Here is a 22438-nt window from a genome sequence, read left to right on the forward strand (position 1 = left end):
TTACATAAACCTAATAACCCCTATAAAGTTATTAACCCCTAAACCTCCAGCCTCCCACATCGCCGCCACTAAATAAACCTATTAACCCCTAAACCGCTGGCCCCCACATCGAAAAACACTAAATTAAACTATTAACCCCTAAACCTAACACCCCCTAACTTTAAATTAAAATTACAATATAACTATCTTAAAATAAATAAAAACTTACCTGTGAAATAAAAATAAACCTAAGTTTAAACTATAAATTAACCTAACATTACTATACTAATAAAATAAAAGAATGGGGGGTGGAGCTAATCGCTGAGCTGAGTGGTAGCATCTCTGAAGAGCTCTGCTTGTGACATGTGGCTAAAAATAAAATTTTACTATAAAAACTAGTGGAAAGTGAACTATTTTGTGTCCGAGGGGTCAGGACTCATCCAGAGGATCATTTTGACACCAGGAATCCATGTACCCCTGGACCTAATATAAATAAATAAAAAATAAAAACATGGAAGCACAGTGAAAAAACAATCTAAAAGAGTGGAAATAAATGTCCAGATTAAATGAAGAATATTTTTTTAACTGATTATAGAGCTCTCAGCAGCTGGTTTATCTTTATATCTGATCTCATTACAATCATTTGCATTTACAAACAGGCGGATCCTGGTGCTGCTGATACTATTTATTCCTCTCTCAGGCTGTTTGCTGTTATATTTTAGGTGCTTGCACATGATAGATATTTTCTATTAAAATGAGCCTCCTGCAGACCCTGTTATGCTGCATCTCACTGGGCATCTCATGTAAGTTACAAGGAACTTTCTGACATTCTGGCACTTGGTTTACACACAGATAACTGATTTATTTTATGTTTTCAGATGCTCAATCACAGACACCGGTGCTGACACCTCAGGGTGGGTCAGTTAGTCCTGGGCAAAGTTTTACTTTTAACTGCAATGTAGGAATAAAGGGAAATATTCAAACTATATTTCTCAAAGAATCACCTGGGGAGCCTCCTAAACTTATTTGTGGGAACCATCACACATTCCCATCTCCTTACTATGGACCTGGGATGTCATCAGCTCATTTCACTGGCACAATAAACAGCGCTGGAACTGAATATCAGCTGATTATTAGAGATACACAGATTGCAGACACAGCTCTCTATTACTGTGCTACATGGTATCAAAATAGTTATGCATAACACAGTGATATGGAGCCTGACAAAAACCTTGAGGATAGAGAATAACAAAAAGGAAGCACATTTTGAAATAACAATACAGAGTTGATGGAGATTAAATATAAATATATATATATATATTATTTTTTTAATAAATTAATCAATTGTTTTATTTTTCATGTCATCATCATGTGTTTATTGTAAAGGCATAAATATGTTGTCCTGCTTCATATAATAGTATAATTAATTTTGTTCATATTGTTATACCTTTTATCACAGCAGAAATACTGTCTCACATTTTGCATTTAAATGATTTTTAGAGATTTTTAAGTAAATCACTGAGATCATCCCTGTTTTAACCGCTAGAAGCCATTAGGAAGTTCCATTCTTTCCTAAAATTGCTGGGCTTATGCGCCAACTAGGAGATGTGCCTAGCATCAGAGGCAGTCCTCCATGATCCGATCCCGGTATTGAAGTCACATGATCTTATAGATTATCATGTGATTTCCTTTTTCCATTAAATGATTACATCAAAACTTTGTTCCGATCTTCAGCACTTGACCCCCGTCCTTAAGGGGTTATTCAAATACACCGGGTGTTGAGAGCATTATGTCAATGATTTGATCAAGTAAATTTGATTCTTAAGATCTTAAAGGGACATGAAACCAAACATTTTTCTTTAATGATTCAGATAGACAATACAATTTTAAACAACATTCCAATTTTCTTATATTATATAATTTGCTTTATTCTTTAGATATCATTTGTTGAAGAAATAGCAATGCACATGGGTGAGCCAATCACACGAAGCATTTGTGCAGCCACCAATCAGCAGCTACTGAGCCTATTTATATATGCTTTTCAACAAAGGATATCAAGAGAATGAAGCACATTTGATAATAAAAGTAAATTGGAAAGTTGTTTGAAATTGTATTCTCTACCTGAATTATGATATAAAATAATTGGGTTTCATGTCCCTTTGATAATTTCAACTTTAAGAATTAAGAAAATCAAAACAATGTATGCAAAGTAGTATGATTTTTATTTATTTTTGCATTTGTTATATCAATTAAATTTCTGTCGACTACAGGAGGTAAAGTGATTTGTAGAGATGGGCAAATTTTTTGCAACATTCAAAAAAATGAAAGGAATTTTAACACATTTGTTGGTTTTGAATTTCGAATGTACAACATTTTAACATTTGTTTAATGTAATAGTATTTCAAATGCTTTCTTTAAATGTAATATTCATTTCAAATTTTTCTAATAATTTGATTCGAATTATGCAATATTCAATTTAGAAAAAATTTGAATCTATATATTTGTAATAGTATTTTTAATGCTCTCTCTAAATGTATTATTTAAATTATGCAATATTCAAAATAGAAAGATTCAAATTAATATATTTGTGTCTATTATGTATTAATTTACTAAATTCCCTACCACATGAACTATTGAACTTCTAAATAGTATTTGTTAAATTGAATATTACATTTGAAATTTTGAATGTGGATATTCGATCTAATTATGAACATTTGAAAATATGATGAACATTTGAAATAACATTCGATTACTGAATTTTTTCAACATTCGATTGTCCAAAACGAATGTCCACAGGATTATTTGTTCTACCAAATTAATTATACTTTCAGCACATTTGGTCACTGATTAAATAATTAAATAATTTAAAGAAATTATTTTAAATTAATGTAAATAATTTTTTTGGCGTTGTTATTTTGGTATCTAAAATTAAATTAAAAGAGTATTGCATTGATCAATGATACTTTTTTTGGACTGACTTGAGAAAGGAAGGAAGGAATTCTTCCAATAGCTTGTCTACTTATAAATGTATACGCCTAGATTACGAGTTCTGTGTTAGCCTTAAAAAGCAGCGTTAAGGGGTCCTAACGCTGCTTTTTAACGCCCGCTGGTATTACGAGTTTGGCAGGTACAGGTGTACCGCTCACTTTTCTTCCGCGACTTTTGTCTACCGCTAATCCCCTTACATCAATTGCATATCCTATCTTTTTAATGGGATTTGCCTAACGTTGGTATTACGAGTCTTGGAAGTAGTGAGTGGTACAGCCTCTACCGCCAAGACTCCTACCGCATTTAAAAGTCAGTAGCTAACGCCGGAACATAAAGCTCTTAACTAAAGTGCTACAAAGTACACTAACACCCATAAACTACCTATGAACCCCTAAACCGAGGCCCCCCCACATCGCAAACACTAAAATAAAATTATTTAACCCCTAATCTGCCGACCGGACATCGCCGCCACCTACATTATACCTATGAACCCCTAATCTGCTGCCCCTAACATCGCCGACACCTACTTTATATTTATTAACCCCTAATCTGCCCCCCCCAACGTTGCCGCCACCTACCTACACTTATTAACCCCTAATCTGCTGACCGGACATCGCTGCCACTATAATAAATGTATTAACCCTTAAACCGCCGCACTTCCGCCTCGCAAATACTATAATACATTTTATTAACCCCTAATCTGCTGTCCCTAACATCGCCGCCACCTACCTACAATTATTAACCCCTAATCTGCCGCCCCCAAGGTCGCTGCTACTATATTAAAGTTATTAACCCCTAAACCTAAGTCTAACCCTAACCCTAACAACCCCCTAACTTAAATCTATTTTTAATAAATCAAAATAAAATTACTATAATTAAATAAATTATTCCTATTTAAAATTAAATACTTACCTATGAAATAAACCCTAATATAGCTATAATATAACTAATAGTTACATTGTAGCTATTTTAGGATTTATATTTATTTTACAGGCAACTTTGTATTTATTTTAACTAGGTACAATAGCTATTAAATAGTTAATAACTATTTAATAGCTACCTAGTTAAAACAATGAAAAAATTACCTGTAAAATAAATCCTAACCTAAATTACAAATACACCTAACACTTCACTATCAATAAATGAATTGCATAAATTAACTACAATTATCTAAACTAAAATACAATTAAATAAACTAAACTATATTACAAAAACAAACACTAAATTACAAAAAATAAAAAAATATTACAAGAAATTTAATCTAATTACACCTAATCTAATCCCCCGAATAAAAGAAAAAATCCCTCCAAAATAATAAAATTCCCTATCCTAAACTAAATTACAAAGTAATCAGCTCTTTTACCAGCCCTTAAAAGGGCTTTTTGCAGGGCATTGCCCCAAAGTAATCAGCTCTTTTACCTGTAATCCTATCAGCCAATCAGAATTCGAAGGGACGCCATCTTGAATGATGTCATTTAAAGAACCAGCCATTCGTCGGGTAATCGTCGTGCAGGAAGGATGTTCCACGCCGGAAGTCTTCAAGATAGAGCCGTTCCTCGTCGGATGGATGAAGATAGAAGATGCCGCTTGGATGAAGATGTCTGCCGGTCCGGATGTCCTCTTCTGCCCGGATAGGATGAAGACTTCTGCCGGTCTGGATGTCCTCTTCTGCCCGGATAGGATGAAGACTTCTGCCGGTCCGGATGTCCTCTTCTGCCCCATCGGTGCCCGGCTGGGTTTTTTAAGGGGGGATCGGGTGGGTTTTAGAGTAGGGGTGTGTGGGTGGTGGGTTGTAATGATGGGGGGGTATTGTATTTATTTTTTTTACAGGTAAAAGAGCTGATTACTTTGGGGCAATGCCCCACAAAAAGCCCTTTTAAGGGCTGGTAAAAGAGCTGATTACTTTGTAATTTAGTTTAAGATAGGGAATTTTATTATTTTGGAGGGATTTTTTTATTTTATTAGGGGGCTTAGATTAGGTGTAATTAGATTAAACTTCTTGTAATATTTTTTTATTTTTTGTAATTTAGTGTTTGTTTTTTTTGTAATATAGTTTAGTTTATTTAATTGTATTTTAGTTTAGATAATTGTAGTTAATTTATTTAATTAATTTATTGATAGTGTAGTGTTAGGTGTATTTATAACTTAGGTTAGGATTTATTTTACATGTAATTTTGTCTTTATTTTATCTAGGTAGTTATTAAATAGTTAATAACTATTTAATAACTATTGTTCCTAGTCAAAATAAATACAAAGTTGCCTGTAAAATAAATATAAACCCTAAGCTAGCTACAATGTAACTATTAGTTATATTGTAGCTATCTTAGGGTTTATTTTATAGGTAAGTATTTAGTTTTAAATAGGAGTAATTTATTTAATTATTTTACATTTATTTTGTTTAATTTAAATTATATTTAAGTTAGGGGGGTTAGGGTTAGACTTAGGTTTAGGGGATAATAACTTTATTATAGTGGCGGCGACGTTGGCGGCGGAAGATTAGGGGTTAATTAATTTAATATAGTTGTGGCGACATTGGGGGGGCAGATTAGTGGTTAATAAATAAAATGTAGGTGTCGGCGATGTTGGGGGCAGCAGATTAGGGGTTCATAGGTATAACGTAGGTGGCGGGGGTGTTCCGGAGCGGCAGATAGGGGTTAATAATATAATGCAGGGGTCGGCGATGTTGGGGGCGGCAGATTAGACGTTAATAAGTGTAAGATTAGGGGTGTTTAGACTCGGGCTTCATGTTAGGGTGTTAGGTGTAGACATATTTTATCTTTCCCCATAGGAAACAATGGGGCTGCTTTAAGAGCTGAACACTGCTTTTTTGCAGGTGTTAGGGTTTTTTTCAGCCGTCTCAGCCCCATTTTTTTCTATGGGGGAATCGTGCACGAGCACATTTTGCCCTCTTACCGCTACCGTAAGCAACGCTCGTATTACAGGGAAAAGTGGCGCTAAATTTGCTCAACGCTCACTTTTCTGAGGCTAACGCAGCCATACAGAAAACTTGTAATACCAGCGCTGTTTAAAGGGAGCATTAAGAAAAAAAGGAGCGTTAGCAACGCAAGGCTTTACCAACAAAACTCGTAATCTAGGCGATAGTTAGTCCAATAAAAAAGTATCATTGCTCAATACAATACTTTTGTTATTTTGGTATCTAAATCACTGGACTATCACGGCTACTCCAATCAACGTGACTATGGAAAAGTTTATTTTTTTATATGTAATATTTAGTGCTGCCCTAGGCATAGGTCTAGTTGAGGTTATGTGCTTGAATATATTTTTATATATGTAAGTGCACAATAAAATATAATTAAGGACATAACTCCAAAATGCCTGGGGCAGCACTTAATATTACATATAAAAATAACAAAACAAAAAAACTTTAAAAAGAGAAAAGTGTGCATTGTTTGAAAACTTTAAGAGCTCAAGGAGAAAGAGCCCTCAAAAGTCTTGTTTTCCTCTTTTACACCTAGTTCAGTATGCCGTAATGTTTGAGAACCTATCAACAGCTTTTGACAGTGTTTTACCTGTTTGCACGTTCAATGGAAACCAGTGGTATTTTTGTGCTTTCCGGCTTTTATTATTTTCTATGTAATATTTTTAGGCAGCAGGACCCCAGCTGATGGTAATAGCAAACCTTTGTAAACTGTCGATAAACTTCTGATAGCATTTTTTTGTTTTGCAACCTCATGAAAAAAAACATGGGGGTTAACTGAAAATTATAGGGGGATATAACCTCTTATTTGAAAGAGATGAGTCTGACCTTTTAAATTATGGGCCACTTTTCCCTCTAGTATACATCTTTGTTAGAGCTTCTCGGGTAAATAGCACTTCAAGTACTGCTACAGGTTTTCATAATTTTTACACTAATTTAAAAGCTCAAACTGCTCTATTTCAAATGGCTCTAATGTCCCTGTAAGTGGTCTGGGGGCTGAATTATGGGCTCTTAAACCCCTGTCCCAGCCCCAAAGAAAGAGGAGCCCCTGGTGACATCACTAGGTGTTTAAGCAAAAGCCAGCAAGGGGCTCCCCAGGATCAAGATCACAAGAGGGACCCTAGGAGGGTAACATGTTTTATAGGTATTTCTTCAAAAACATCTTTTTTTTTTTTTTTTTTTTTTTTTTTTATAATTTTTATTCATTTTAAACAATATAAAATGGCAACTGGGGACTCGCAGGATCCCTGCACAGTATGACACACATCAAGTATAAAGAAATACAAATCTATAACATATAACTTTTATGTTCAAAAAATAAAGAGTGAAGTCGGTACATTTTGAAATAGCTGTTAAAGAAGTGGGAGAAGGGGAGGGAGGGGAAGAAGGGTCCCGGATGAGGGGAAGAGGGGGGGAGGGGGAGACATCCCAGAGAGTCACCCCGAAGTGGCAGGGACAGGGTCACTTAGGCCCTAACCGGAGGTATCCATAATGTGTCATGTGTATCTTTCCAGTCAGCCCAAACCATTTCAAATAGGTCTACTTTGTCCAGACTATAATATATGTCTTTTTCCATTGTATACAGGTAGGACATCGTGTTAAGGACATCAGACCACCATGGAGGGGTTACTTTCTTCCAACATCTAGCAATGTTAGTTTTAACCGATGACAGGAGATAAACACAGAAAATCTGCTGATGTTTAGGGAGAATATGTAAATTTAGGTGGAGTAGTGCCGTAGCGGGACTTTTAGGTATCGTGATCTTGAAAGCCACCAGAGAGCGAAAGCACGTGTTCCACAGGGGTATTAACTTTGGGCACCCCCACCACGTGTGGAGCATATCGCCGGGGAGACCGCAGTCCCTCCAACACAGTGGTGAAGTCAGGGGAAACATCTTGGACAGCCACGTGGGGACCAGATACCACTGAGAGATGAATTTGTAGTAAGTTTCGAACATTGTTATACAATGTAAGGATTTCTTGGTTAAGGTAATAGACCCCTGCCAAGAGGTTACGGGAATATGAGTGTGAAGGGCAGCATTCCACTTTAGTAGATGTGGTGCTAGGACAGGGGGTATGGTGCCCTCAAGCAGGTCGTAGTGTCTCGAAAGAGGCTTGTGAAGTCTACGGCCTCCTTTCCACACGGACTCCCATGGGGTGAGCTGGCGAGGAGCAGTAGGGAGGAATCCCCAGCTAGAAAGGAAACTCTTAATTCTAGTTAGCTCGAAGTGAAGGAAGGACGGGATATTTTCGCAGGGTCTGTCCTGAGTCAGTGAGATATAACCATCTCTACTGGACCTTGACCAAAGGTCCGAGACTTGTTTGACACCTATTCGAGCCCACGTATTAGGGTGTGTTTCCATGAGGCCTGTTAGAAGGCCCGAGATAGAAGTAATCGGGGAGGGATGAGGTGCGATCAGGCTACAATGCCGGATCTTATCCCAGATTGCCAGACACTCAAGTACTACAAGATTATTAATGTCTAAGGTTCTACGGCTATGGGCTGGGGTCCAGATTAAATCTTTTTGGTAGATGTCAAAGGGTAATGAGGCTTGTTCAATATCTCTCCACCTGTCTTTTGCTTGGAGCACCCCCCATTGAGAGATATGCGTGAGCATGGCTCCCTCATAATACTTAACTATAGATGGGGAAGCCAATCCTCCTAGCTGAATGGGAAGCTGTAGAGTTCTATGAGCTATTCTGGGAGTCCTATTCTGCCAAATAAATTTTGTGCACTCACTTTGAAATTGTAATAAGAGGTGAGTAAAACATCTTTCTTTAATCTTTAATATTACTCACTGTTGCACCAATGGAATATTTTATTCTGATGAGTAAATAATGATGTTATACTGTATAATTGTATAACAATAGTGTCCCAACGTATTAAAATATTGTAAAAATCTTATTTACATGGCATACATCTGCAAAACAACATTTTCAAAACAAAATTTGTATTGTTTTCCAGTCCACATAAACACCCAATAAAAAAGTCTATTGACTGTGGCAAATTATGGACTGAGACACATGAGATCATGGAGCACATTTAGAGTTCTGCGGCCAAAGGGGTGCGTTAGCTACGCATGCTTTTTTTCTCCCGCACCTTTTAAATACCGCTGGTATTTAGAGTTCACAGAATGGCTGCGTTAGGCTCCAAAAAGGGAGCGTACAGGCATATTTACCGCCACTGCAACTCTAGATACCAGCGTTGCTTACGGACGCGGCCATCTTAAAAAACGTGCTTGTGCACGATTCCCCCATAGAAAACAATGGGGCTGTTTGAGCTGAAAAAAAACCTAACACCTGCAAAAAAGCAGCGTTCAGCTCCTAACGCAGCCCCATTGTTTGCTATGCGGAAACACCTCCTAAGTCTGCACCTAACACCCTAACATGAACCCCGAGTCTAAACACCCCTAACCTTACACTTATTAACCCCTAATCTGCCGACCCCGCTATCGCTGACCCCTGCATATTATTATTAACCCCTAATCTGCCGCTCCGTACACCGCTGCCACCTAACACCACCGACCCCTATATTATATTTATTAACCCCTAATCTGCCCCCCTCAACGTCGCCTCCACCTGCCTACACTTATTAACCCCTAATCTGCCGAGCGGACCGCACCGCTACTATAATAAAGTTATTAACCCCTAATCCGCCTCACTCCCGCCTCAATAACCCTATAATAAATAGTATTAACCCCTAATCTGCCCTCCCTAACATCGCCGACACCTAACTTCAATTATTAACCCCTAATCTGCCGACCGAATCTCGCCGCTACTGTAATAAATGGATTAACCCCTAAAGCTAAGTCTAACCCTAACCCTAACACCCCCCTAAGTTAAATATAATTTAAATCTAACAAAATAAATTAACTCTTATTAAATAAATTATTCCTATTTAAAGCTAAATACTTACCTGTAAAATAAACCCTAATATAGCTACAATATAAATTATAATTATATTATAGCTATTTTAGGATTTATATTTATTTTACAGGTAACTTTGTATTTATTTTAACCAGGTACAATAGCTATTAAATAGTTAAGAACTATTTAATAGCTAAAATAGTTAAAATAATTACAAAATTACCTGTAAAATAAATCCTAACCTAAGTTACAATTAAACCTAACACTACACTATCAATAAATTAATTAAATACAATATCTACAAATAAATAAAATGAAATAAACTAACTAAAGTACAAAAAATAAAAAAGAACTAAGTTACAAAAAATAAAAAAATATTTACAACATTAGAAAAATATTACAACAATTTTAAACTAATTACACCTACTCTAAGCCCCCTAATAAAATAACAAAGCCCCCCAAAATAAAAAAATGCCCTACCCTATTCTAAATTAAAAAAGTTCAAAGCTCTTTTACCTTACCAGCCCTGAACAGGGCCCTTTGCGGGGGATGCCGCAAAGAATTCAGCTCTTTTGCCTGTAAAAAAAACACATACAATACCCCCCCAACATTACAACCCACCACCCACATACCCCTAATCTAACCCAAACCCCCCTTAAATAAACCTAACACTAAGCCCCTGAAGATCTTCCTACCTTATCTTCACCATGCCCAGGTTCACCGATCCGTCCTCGGAAGTCTTGATCCAAGCCTCGGAAGTGTTGATCCAAGCCCAAGCGGGGGGCTGAAGAGTGATGTCCATCCTCCGGCTGAAGTCTGGATCCAAGCGGCGGCTGAAGAAATCCATCATCGGGCTGAAGTCGGAAGTCCATCATCGGGATGAAGTCTTCTATCAAGCAGCATCTTCAATCTTCTTTCTTCCGGAGCAGAGCCATCTTCTTCCCAGCCAACGCGGATCCATCCTCTTCTAACGACGCCTACTAGTCGAATGACGGTTCCTTTAAATGACGTCATCCAAGATGGCGTCCGTCGAATTCCGATTGGCTGATAGGATTCTATCAGCCAATCGGAATTAAGGTAGGAAAATTATGATTGGCTGATGGAATCAGCCAATCAGATTGAGCTCACATTCTATTGGCTGATCGGAACAGCCAATAGAATGCGAGCTCAATCTGATTGGCTAATTGGATCAGCCAATCGGATTGAACTTGAATCTGATTGGCTGATTCCATCAGCCAATCAGAATTTTCCTACCTTAATACCGATTGGCTGATAGAATCCTATCAGCCAATCGGAATTCGACGGACGCCATCTTGGATGACGTCATTTAAAGGAACCGTCATTCGGCTAATAGGCGTCATTAGAAGAGGATGGATCCGCGTCGGCTGGGAAGAAGATGGCTCCGCTCCGCTCCGGAGAAAGAAGATTGAAGATGCTGCTTGATAGAAGACTTCATCCCGATGATGGACTTCCGACTTCAGCCCGATGATGGATTTCTTCAGCCGCCGCTTGGATCCAGACTTCAGCCCGAGGATGGACGTCACTCTTCGGCCCCCCGCTTGGGCTTGGATCAACACTTCCGAGGCTTGGATCAAGACTTCCGAGGACGGATCGGTGAACCTGGCATGGTGAAGATAAGGTAGGAAGATCTTCAGGGGCTTAGTGTTAGGTTTATTTAAGGGGGGTTTGGGTTAGATTAGGGTATGTGGGTGGTGGGTTGTAATGTTGGGGGGGTATTGTATGGTGTTTTTTTTTACAGGCAAAAGAGCTGAATTCTTTGGGGCATGCCCCGCAAAGGGCCCTGTTCAGGGCTGGTAAGGTAAAAGAGCTTTGAACTTTTTTAATTTAGAATAGGGTAGGGCATTTTTTTATTTGGGGGGCTTTGTTATTTTATTAGGGGGCTTAGAGTAGGTGTAATTAGTTTAAAATTGTTGTAATATTTTTCTAATGTTTGTAAATATTTTTTTATTTTTTGTAACTTAATTCTTTTTTATTTTTTGTACTTTAGTTAGTTTATTTCATTGTATTTATTTGTAGATATTGTATTAATTAATTTATTGATAGTGTAGTGTTAGGTTTAATTGTATGATAATTGTAGGTATTTTATTTAATTAATTTATTGATAGTGTAGTGTTAGGTTTAATTGTAACTTAGGTTAGGATTTATTTTACAGGTAATTTTGTAATTATTTTAACTATTTTAGCTATTAAATAGTTCTTAACTATTTAATAGCTATTGTACCTGGTTAAAATAAATACAAAGTTACCTGTAAAATAAATATAAATCCTAAAATAGCTATAATATAATTATAATTTATATTGTAGCTATATTAGGGTTTATTTTACAGGTAAGTATTTAGCTTTAAATAGGAATAATTTATTTAATAAGAGTTAATTTATTTTGTTAGATTTAAATTATATTTAACTTAGGGGGGTGTTAGGGTTAGGGTTAGAATTAGCTTTAGGGGTTAAAAAATTTATTAGAGTAGCGGTGAGCTCCGATCGGCAGATTAGGGGTTAATACTTAAAGTTAGGTGTCGGCGATGTTAGGGAGGGCTGATTAGGGGTTAATACTATTTATTATAGGGTTATTGAGGCGGGAGTGAGGCGGATTAGGGGTTAATAACTTTATTATAGTAGCGGTGCGGTCCACTCGGCAGATTAGGGGTTAATAAGTGTAGGCAGGTGGAGGCGACGTTGAGGGGGGCAGATTAGGGGTTAATAAATATAATATAGGGGTTGGCGGTGTTAGGGGCAGCAGATTAGGGGTTCATAGGGATAATGTAGGTGGCAGCGGTGTGCGGTCGGCAGATTAGGGGTTAAAAAATTTTAATAGAGTTGCGGCTATGTGGGGGGACCTCGGTTTAACGGTACATAGGTAGTTTATGGGTGTTAGTGTACTTTAGAGCACAGTAGTTAAGAGCTTTATAAACCGACGTTAGCCCAGAAAGCTCTTAACTACTGTTTTTTTTTCTGCGGCTGGAGTTTTGTCGTTAGATTTCTAACGCTCACTTCAGCCACGACTCTAAATACCGGCGTTAGAAAGATCCCATTGAAAAGATAGGATACGCAATTGACGTAAGGGGATCTGCGGTATGGAAAAGTTGCGGCTGCAAAGTGAGCGTTAGACCCTTTCCTGACTGACTCCAAATACCAGAGGGCGGTAAAAACCAGCATTAGGAGCCTCTAACGCTGGTTTTGACGGCTACCGCCCAACTCTAAATCTAGCGTCCATGTTTTTTTGAGAGTCACATTTCTGATTAAACGATTTATATCCAACATAGTTTGAAATAAATTGAAATGTGTGGTGGGGGCAAAACCCAGACCTAATTCTAGGAGTTTAATTGGGTCTTGTGTCAAAATATCAGAAGAAAAGTTTATAACTTTACTCATTTGTATTTTCTCTGGGTTTTGTTGCCCCTCAATTGATACCTCTCGTGGGTTCCCTGTTGCCTAATGTAGTCCCTCCCACTCCCTGTGGATCCAGACCCAAGGGAAAAACCTGATTCAATAGTGTTTATTGGGGGACATTAGTACCAGGTGTGTGCAAACCAGCCGAAACATTGCAAATGTTACTTGCAACATACTTAGAACCATTTTTTCCAGATGATATTTTTCTCCTTAGGCCTAGCTCCCTGATTAACATCCAAATTTGGAACCAAAGAAATTGGGAGAAGGGATGATGTTGTCTTTAAAATACCCTGATGTTGGTGACATTAGTATTAGTATGGGTCTGCACTAAAATTTCTTGACACTCTTCAGCAGCTGACTGCTTATCATCAGACAACCAGTCAGTGTCACTTTCAGAAAAACTAACTGATTTGGACTGTCTGTGTCTATGTCCACGATTTCCCCTTTTATTTTTATTGTTGTTATTGTTATTGTTGTTGTTTTTGGGCTGTGTAATTGTAGCTCTGTTTTCTACTCCAAATATATACAGAGTTCTTTGTCTCTGATAAACTTAATGGCCTCTAGTTATCAAGCCGTCAACCTCAAATACAATGGCATTCCGCAGCGTATTTGTGGCGAGGCTGATTCGCCTAAGTTATCAAGCCCTACACACCGGCAAAAGTAGAATTTTGTGACGTAAGCTATGATCCGCCGGACTCAGTCTGACACAGATCGATTTTTACGTCACTCCAGATGTTCCGAACGCAAGTTCGGCACAATCTGACTACTTTTTCTAGTTATCAAATGACTAGCAGGTACGCTTGGCACTTTTCCGGCCCAGCGTACCTGATTTTCAATCCGCCGCCCTGGAGGTGGCGGATCCCATAGGAATCAATGGCAGTCTGACCATAGCGAAAGTTCATGTTCGCTGCTGCCCGACATCCCATTGATTCCTATGGGAGATGTCTGCACCTAACACCCTAACATGTACCACGAGTCTAAACACCCCTAATCTGCCCCCCTACACCGCCACCACCTACATTAAACATGTTAACCCCTAAACCGCCGCTCCCGGAGACCACCGCCACTCTAATAAACTTATTAACTCCTAAACCGTCGCTCCCGGAGCCCACTGCCACTCTAATAAACTTATTAACCCCTAAACCGCCACTCCCGGACCCCGCCACAACTATAATAAATATGTTAACCCCTAAACCGCCACTCCCGGACCCCGCCACCACCTACATAATACCTATTAACCCCTATCCTGCCCCCCCTATACCGCCGCCACCTCTAATAAATTTATTAACCCCATCCTGCCGATCCCGTACCCCGCAATCCTAAAATAGCTACAATATAATTATTAGTAATATTGTAGCTATATTAGGGTTTATTTTATAGGTAAGTATTTAGTTTTAAATAGGATTAATTTAGTTAATAAGAGTAATTTTTATTTAGATTTATTAAAATAATATTTAAGTTAGGGGGTGTTAGGGTTAGTGTTAGACTTAGGGTTTAATTAGTTTAATATAGATGGCGGCGGTATAGGGGGGGCAGGATAGGGGTTAATAAATTTATTATAGGTGGCGACGGTGTAGGGGGGACAGATTAGGGGTTAATAAGTTTAATATAGGTGGTGGAGGGGTCCGGGAGCGGCGGTTTAGGGGTTAAACAATTTATTTAGTTGCGGAACGGTACGGGATCGGCAGGATAGGGGTTAATAAATTTATTAGAGGTGGCGGCGGTATAGGGGGGGCAGGATAGGGGTTAATAGGTATTATGTAGGTGGCAGAGGGGTCCGGAAGCGGCGGTTTAGGGGTTAATACATTTATTATAGTTGCGGCGGGGTCTTGGAGCGGCGGTTTAGGGGTTAATAACTTTATTTAGTTGCGGGGGGCTCCGGGGGCAGCGGTATAGGGGGTAGAACAGTATAGTATAGTGTGGGTGCTTAGTGACAGCTTATCAATAAAGCTGTAGAAAAGCCGAAGAGCAGCGAGATCGGATGAATGATAACTATCACAGTCCGCTGCTCATCGCCCCGTACTTGGTGCACAGCTTTTTGACAGCTTTTTTGATAACTTTTGCGAACGTATTCAGGTCCGCGGCGGCGATGTGAGGCGAGCTTAGGCGAGCGTATTGGGCCGGCGAATGCAAGAAAATTACGGAGCTTAATAACTAGAGGCCAATGTGTTTATTTTCCATTATCTGCTGTTTACCCATTGCTAGAGAGTCCTGTAATATATTATCAAACTTAGCAAAATCTGAATCTAGGCTGCGTGTATTCAATTCCAACTGAAGTGCATCTATCTCAGTTTTTATACTAGTGAGATATTGTGTTTTGTATTGTATAAGTAATGACATTAGCTGTACAGAACATTCAGATAAAACATTATTCCAGGAGTTAACAAAATCTGCATCATTTGTGTCAACCTCAAAGGTAGGGAACTTAAAGATTCTGAAACCCCTTGGAATCATATTGGATTTAATATAAGACTCAAAAGTCCAAATGTCCCACTGTGCCTTAATTTCTTTGAATAACACATCCTCCAATGATCAAATAAGGCACTAAGGGACAATGTTCCTTTATCATTTGAGAAAATTTTAGCACAGTCCTGTCCAGGGTGTATACGTGCTGCAGCAGGCATAAGGGAGAAAAACTTTTGCATTGAACCCTCCATACTGGGAGATATACAGTATAAAGTATAGATGCAAAGTGTAAATATATATATATGGAAAAGTCCGCTTGTATTCGTGGGATATACAAGATATCACCAGTTGATATCCAATTGGAAAAAAGTAAAGGAAGAAAAATATACACAAGAATACACAATAATGTAATATCCAGTATATAATACACCTGTCTGGTGTCCGGGTCTTATCTATAGGCTCACTCACCCCCAAGTATAGATACTGAAAAGTCCGTATCAAAGTATTGGATCCTTGTGAAGACTCCTATAATGCAGCTTGTGGCAGCCGTCAGAGGGGAGAAGAACATCCGGGGGATCCATGGTCCGTAATCCATACGGCGCTGAGAGCTTACTCAGCAGGCTTCCGCCTTTGCCCTCCGGTCTATCCCTCTGTCTGGAATCCAGTGTGCGGTGCTCAGCTGCAGATTACGTCAGTGTTGATGTGGGGAAGGGGTGAGGGCTATATTTGCCCGGTGCAGGTACTTACTCCAAGGAAAAGCAAAGACCGGATAACTGGTAGTAGTCAAAAGAAACAATAGAGGAAGGTCTTGCTTGCTTGTAATAAAACAGATTCTTATTGAGCATCAAGAAGATAAAATCATCATCAGGAACAGTGCAACTAAAAAGTGCATAAGAGGGCGTAGCACCAAACGGTCGACATGTTTCAGCCTAGGCCGTAATCATAACCTAAGGTGCTACCCCTTACAAGGTGTATTCTAAATTCTGATTGGTTAAAGCATAAGATAGAAAAAAAACACCCTCAAATGCTAATTAAAGAAGAATTAACCCCGTATGCTGCTTAAGCTAGAGTATATCATCCAATAGTGTGCACAAACTGTAAGCATGGAAGCAAATTAATTGATACATTCAAGCTAAGCACAATAACTAAAAACATAGTTGATTAAATCATGCTAATACAACTATATTAATACTGCAAAGGCTAACCTGATTTGCATAACAATATGGGATTGAGTAAAGAAAATAGTAACAATAATATAACTATAAATTATAATTATAATTAATTAAAATAAAAACAAAACATAAAAGTTGCAAAAACCACATCAAATATACATTACAAAGTTTAGTTACACTAATAATAACACTGTCTAATAAAAATTATTTAATAAAAATAATGCACATAAAATTTAAAGGGCTCAATCATATGAGATCTTGAGTGTTAGGGGAAAAAAAGCAGTCAAAGGGCTTTAACATAGACAAACATACATATACATGACTAAAGATATATATATATTGGCACACGGAAGAGCACTCTCACTTTAAAGTCAAATCGCCAGGGTGCTAGTAAACAATAAATAAAAGTGACAAAAACTTGCACTCACTGGTCTTCTTTTCAAAACACACTTTACTGTGAAGCAATGGTGACGTTTCGGAGACAAAATATCTCTGAGGGAGGGGATATTTTGTATTTTGTCTCCGAAACGTCACCATTGCTTCACAGTAAAGTGTGTTTTGAAAAGAAGACCAGCGAGTGCAAGTTTTTGTCATATATATATTATATATATATATATATATATATATATATATATATATGTGTGTGTATTTACAGACATATTTACACATGTGAAGGAACCCGGCTACCCTAACTGGGTAGCTCTGCCAAAGGATCCTTCCTGTACCTGGAACCAGCTGCTATGTAGCGGAGCAAAGTGATTTTAGCTGAGCCCACCCAAATAACTAGACAGACTAGCATTCAGGTGAAAACAAGAAGTACCTCTTTATTGGGAAAACACACAGTTTATATACACAATCTCACCAAGATAAGAGCCTTATCAGTCCCCTAAATCTCCTGCCATTCCAGACCCTCCAGACAGGCTGGTGCCATCCATAGAGTCCATTGTCCCATAGTGTCCAGCGGTATAAGGATGATAGTTCTGGGGTGATCCTGGGGGAGCGGCGGCACTTCCAGGGTGTCGTTGGGAAGCCCTTGGTCCCCAGCTGCTACAGTCCAAAAAGCAACATTATCCATTGCTGGGGGCCGAAGCTATGGGTGATTAAACGTACACCAGAAAGTCCACTGGGGAGTGGGGGTTGTAGAGGGGGGTATGAAACCCCCGGTTCTCAAGGGAGCTCCCTTCCGGCAATCACCCCACCTCTTGCCCTTCCCAAGGGGTACCAATCCCAAAGGAGCGACCTGGGGTAAGGGACACCAGGGATGTAGCTGACCGGCAGTTCCAGGGGGCCGGTCAGCTGGAGAGGGACTAGGCGGTGAGGGACCAGCTCATGAAAATGTATAAACCATAAAATAAAGTAAATCAAAGGTCTAGGAGATCGTGGTTGCTCTCAAAAGCCCAAATCTGTTTAGAAATAGGAGGGGGTGAGGTAGTAGGAGGTGGAGGTTTAACCCCTGCAGCCCGGTATCCATGAAAGCTCCCCCCTTCCAGTTTGGCAGACCCGGCTAGATCCACACACGGGTCAGCCTGGGGCTGTCCGAGGAGCTATTCCATTTCAGTTTGCCGGGAGAGTCCATAAGCGTTTCCATTGCTTTTTCCCGGCCTGTAAAGCTTATTAGGACTTAAAAAACTCCATTTTCGATTCCCTTTTATAGATAGTTAATATGTAGACAATAAGCCGTTAACAATTATACAATCATCACAAACTTTTACAGTATTAGGACATCTTTTTTAGAATTCCGTCATTGATGACGCCTGTTTAATATAATCCTCGGACAATAACGATCTATAATTGTGATCTGTATGTCGCAGTTAAATAATATTAACAAATTTTTTAAAATGTATTTATGGCGCAATCTAAATTATTTAGTGATGGTGAATTGGTCATCCTTATCTACAGGGTGTCATACTTGTCTACAGGGTGTCATACTTGTCTACAGAGTGTACCATTTCACACGGATTATGTGAGAGAGGGTTATTGTCTGACAGGAGAGGGATCCCATATTTAAATATTTGATAATACTCTTAAGCTCGCCACAATACAGACAATCCTATTATCAAATGTGTTTTTAAAGGCCTTCGTTTTTTTGGGTGGATAACTAACACAATCATACATTTTATTTCATTGTCAGTCAGCCATTGGTGACGCATCTATTCTGATTTTTTAAAAATGTTTGTATTACATAGTAATCGTCATAAACACGTGATAAATATAATCCGCCAACCAAATATTAATAATTTGTTTCCACTTGCAATAACCAATCAGATTTCTCTGTAATTGGTATATTTGTGTTGCACTTAAAAATTATTTTATATAATTTTTGTGAGCTTAAAATGGCGCGACCTCCAACTTTTTCAGAGGGTGAATTAGTGATCCTTGTCTATGGAATGGATCAGTATTTCCCGAGACGCATAGGAGGTGTGAGAGGCATTCAGCACGAGGACAGGGACCGCATCATCTATGAGATGATGCAGCAAATGAGAAGGGTGTCGGTAGTCCGCTGGTCTAGGCGCAGTTGTCTCCGGAGGTTTTTGGACCTACGTAGATGCGAGTCGGAGCGATATCGCGATTTGCGATCGCTCATTCCAGCATGTAAGTATATTTTATATTGTACTTATAAATTATGGATACTTCAATGACGCATATTTTTTTTGTTAAAAAAGAAGTTTGCATTTGAAATGACTTTATAATATAATCATATTTATTTGATTTTATTCTGTAAATATCTTCAATTTGATTGAAAATAATCAACGTTTTCTTGCAGCAGGCCCATCTTAATTTTCAAGCCTTTTTTTTTCTATGTATTTTACTTTCTTGCAGCAAACGATTTTATGTCATTCACCACCCCATAATTTCTGTAAAGGGTCAATCAAATAAAATGTTAATCCTCCTTAGATTATCCATATATTTTTTTATTTTATGGAGACAGACATATAAAGACTAAAAAAGTTTATTTAAAAAAATGGTTTCTTTAAAAATCATGCTCCATCATAATCCTTAAAAATGCTAAAATATATACATAGATATATATATATATATATATATATATATATATATATATATATATATATATATATATATATATATATATATAGAGAGAGAGAGAGAGAGAGAGAGAGAGAGTGACAAATTTTGATTCTGCATGTATATATATTTATCTATATTCTTAAGCAAATATATATATTTATATATGTATGTATATCTATATATTTTTATATATAGAGAATATATCTATCTATCTGTATCTATCTATCTATCTATCTATCTATCTATCTATCTATCTATCTATCTATCTATCTATCTATCTATCTATCTATCTAGCATATATAGATATATAGATATAGATATATATTCAGCATATATATATAGATATATATCAATATTGATCTCTCTCTCTCTCTCTCTAGATATATATGTAGATATATAGATATATATATATGTAGATATATATATATGGATATAAATATAAATATATACAAATAGTTTATTTTCATCAGAGACAATAAAGATTACATGCATTGCAGCTGCAAATACATTACTCACCAAAAATATATAACCTGTATCTAATGTGGACATACAACTTTCTATTTTCATAGATCTCAGGCGTCCCAGAGAAAGAATCCCCCGGTACGTAAAGCCGGTTTCAATGGCAACACCGTTGAGCAACCGGTCCTCACCACCCCATTGACCCTCCTTGAGGGTCGTCAAGAGGATTCAGGGACAGATGTGGAAGTCCCTGATATCCAAGGTAATTTTCAAGTATTATACTATGTTTGCATTATTTCACATTACAATTTATTTATTTTTGCATGTTCATTCAGGGTGCACCTTAAAGGGACACTAAACACAAACATTTTCTTTCATGATTCAGATAGAGAATCTAAATTTAAAAAAGATTAAAATTTATTTGTAATATTCAATTTTATTCATTCTTTAGCTATCCTTTGTTGAAGAGATATCAGTGTATATGGCTGAGACAATCACACAAGGCATCTATGATCAGCAAAAATTCAGCAACTACGGAGCATATCTAGATATGCTTTTAAGCAAAGTATAATAAAAGAATGAAGCAAATTAGAAAATAGAAGAAATGTATAAAGATGTTAAAAATTAAATGCCCTTTCTAAATCCTGAAAGAAAATATGTGGGTTGCATGTCCATTTAATGCTTTTTTTTTATAATCAAGATTTTTCAATTATTTTTTAATGAAGTATTTTGTGTATAATATAGGACTTGTCATTCCTCATGATAACAATTTTTTAATTATTGTGCTTCATCTCTGACAGACGAATAAGTACCGGGGGATGCTTTAGAACCGGCTTTGTCACCGGCAGTAGTTCAAGAGGAGTGGAATGTAAGTAAAAAGAATATAATGTTTTACAAATTGTATCTTGATAAAGAATTTATCTAACAAATGTTCTTTTGGTCTTTTTCTAGATCAATATCAGGGCACGCAAACTGGGCCCTTCCTTACTGATATATTTGAGGAGCTTGCCCAGGGCCTCAACATTGTTTCCAGGGCTGTGCGGGCCCTGCAGGAGGCCATGCATAGCCTTGAACATTAATGTATCTTTATATTTTTGATATAAAAAAAAAAATTGGTTAATAAATATATATTTAATATTATTATTTATTATTATACTTTATTTATTAAGCGCCAACATATTCCGCAGCGCTGTCCATGGATAAAATTAATTTAAATAAAACAATACAAGACTTGTAAGATACAGGACAAAATTTACAAACACATACAGGAGGGATTGAGGGCCCTATTCCTGTGGGAACTTACAATCTAGAAGGGTAGGAGGTTGAGAAACAGGAGGTGAGGACTGCAGGATTGAGAAGGATGTTAATACAGAGTTAGATGAGGGAAATGTTAGGCAAGTGAAATTAATTTATTATTGAGTTGGGTGGTAGGCTTCCCTGAACAGAAAAGTCTTCAGGGAGCATTTAAAGGAAGAAAGATTAGGGCAAAGCCTGACAGCACGAGGGAGAGTGTTCCAGAGGGTAGGTGCTGCACGACAGAAGTCCTGCAGTCTAGCATGAGAGGAGGTGATAGTTGCGGATGCAAGTAGCAGGTCATTGTTGGATCTTAGTGGACGGGCTGGAGTATACTTGTGTATTAGAGAGGATAGGTAGAGGGGAGCGGTGTTGGTGAGAGTTTTGTATGTAAGGGTGAGAATTTTGAATTTAATTCTGCTGTAAATGGGGAGCCAATGAAGGGACTCACAGAGAGGTGCAGCAGATACAGATCGACGGGAAAGGTGGATCAGCCTGGCAGACGCATTTAGGATGGATTGAAGGGGGGAGAGGCGGGAAAGAGGAAGGCCAGCGAGTAGGTTATTGCAGTAGTCAAGTCGGGAGATAACAAGGGAGTGGATTATTTGCTTTGTGGTGTCAGCGCTCAGAAAAGGGCAAATTTTGGAAATATTGCGTAGATGATTGTGGCAGGATGTAGAAAGCGATTGGATATGGGGGATGAAGGATAGGTTTTAGTCAAGTGTGACTCCGAGGCAGCAGACTTGGGGTGATGGGGAAATGGTGATGCCGTCAACAGGGATAGAGAAGTTAGAAGTCGGCGTAGAGCTTGAGGGGGGGATAAGAAGGAGCTCAGTCTTGGACATGTTAATCTTTAGGTGGTGAGAGGCCATCCAGGAAGAAATACCAGATAAGCAGTTG

The 22438-nt window shown here is 38.1% G+C and overlaps 1 long non-coding RNA gene across 2 annotated transcripts; it reads left to right on the forward strand.

The window, feature by feature from the left end:
• Positions 1 to 420: 420 nt before the first annotated feature.
• Positions 421 to 21385, forward strand: LOC128648027 (uncharacterized). Of its 2 annotated transcripts, none has more exons than XR_008400481.1 (4): positions 421 to 782; positions 20356 to 20507; positions 21046 to 21113; positions 21197 to 21385. It is a non-coding gene; the product is annotated as an uncharacterized LOC128648027 (long non-coding RNA). The 2 variants fall into 2 exon arrangements; XR_008400482.1 differs by lacking the exon at positions 421 to 782 and adding an exon at positions 18937 to 19351.
• Positions 21386 to 22438: the final 1053 nt, after the last annotated feature.

This window comes from Bombina bombina, chromosome 2, assembly GCF_027579735.1.
Source record: "Bombina bombina isolate aBomBom1 chromosome 2, aBomBom1.pri, whole genome shotgun sequence".
Classification (NCBI taxonomy): Eukaryota; Metazoa; Chordata; class Amphibia; order Anura; family Bombinatoridae; genus Bombina; species Bombina bombina.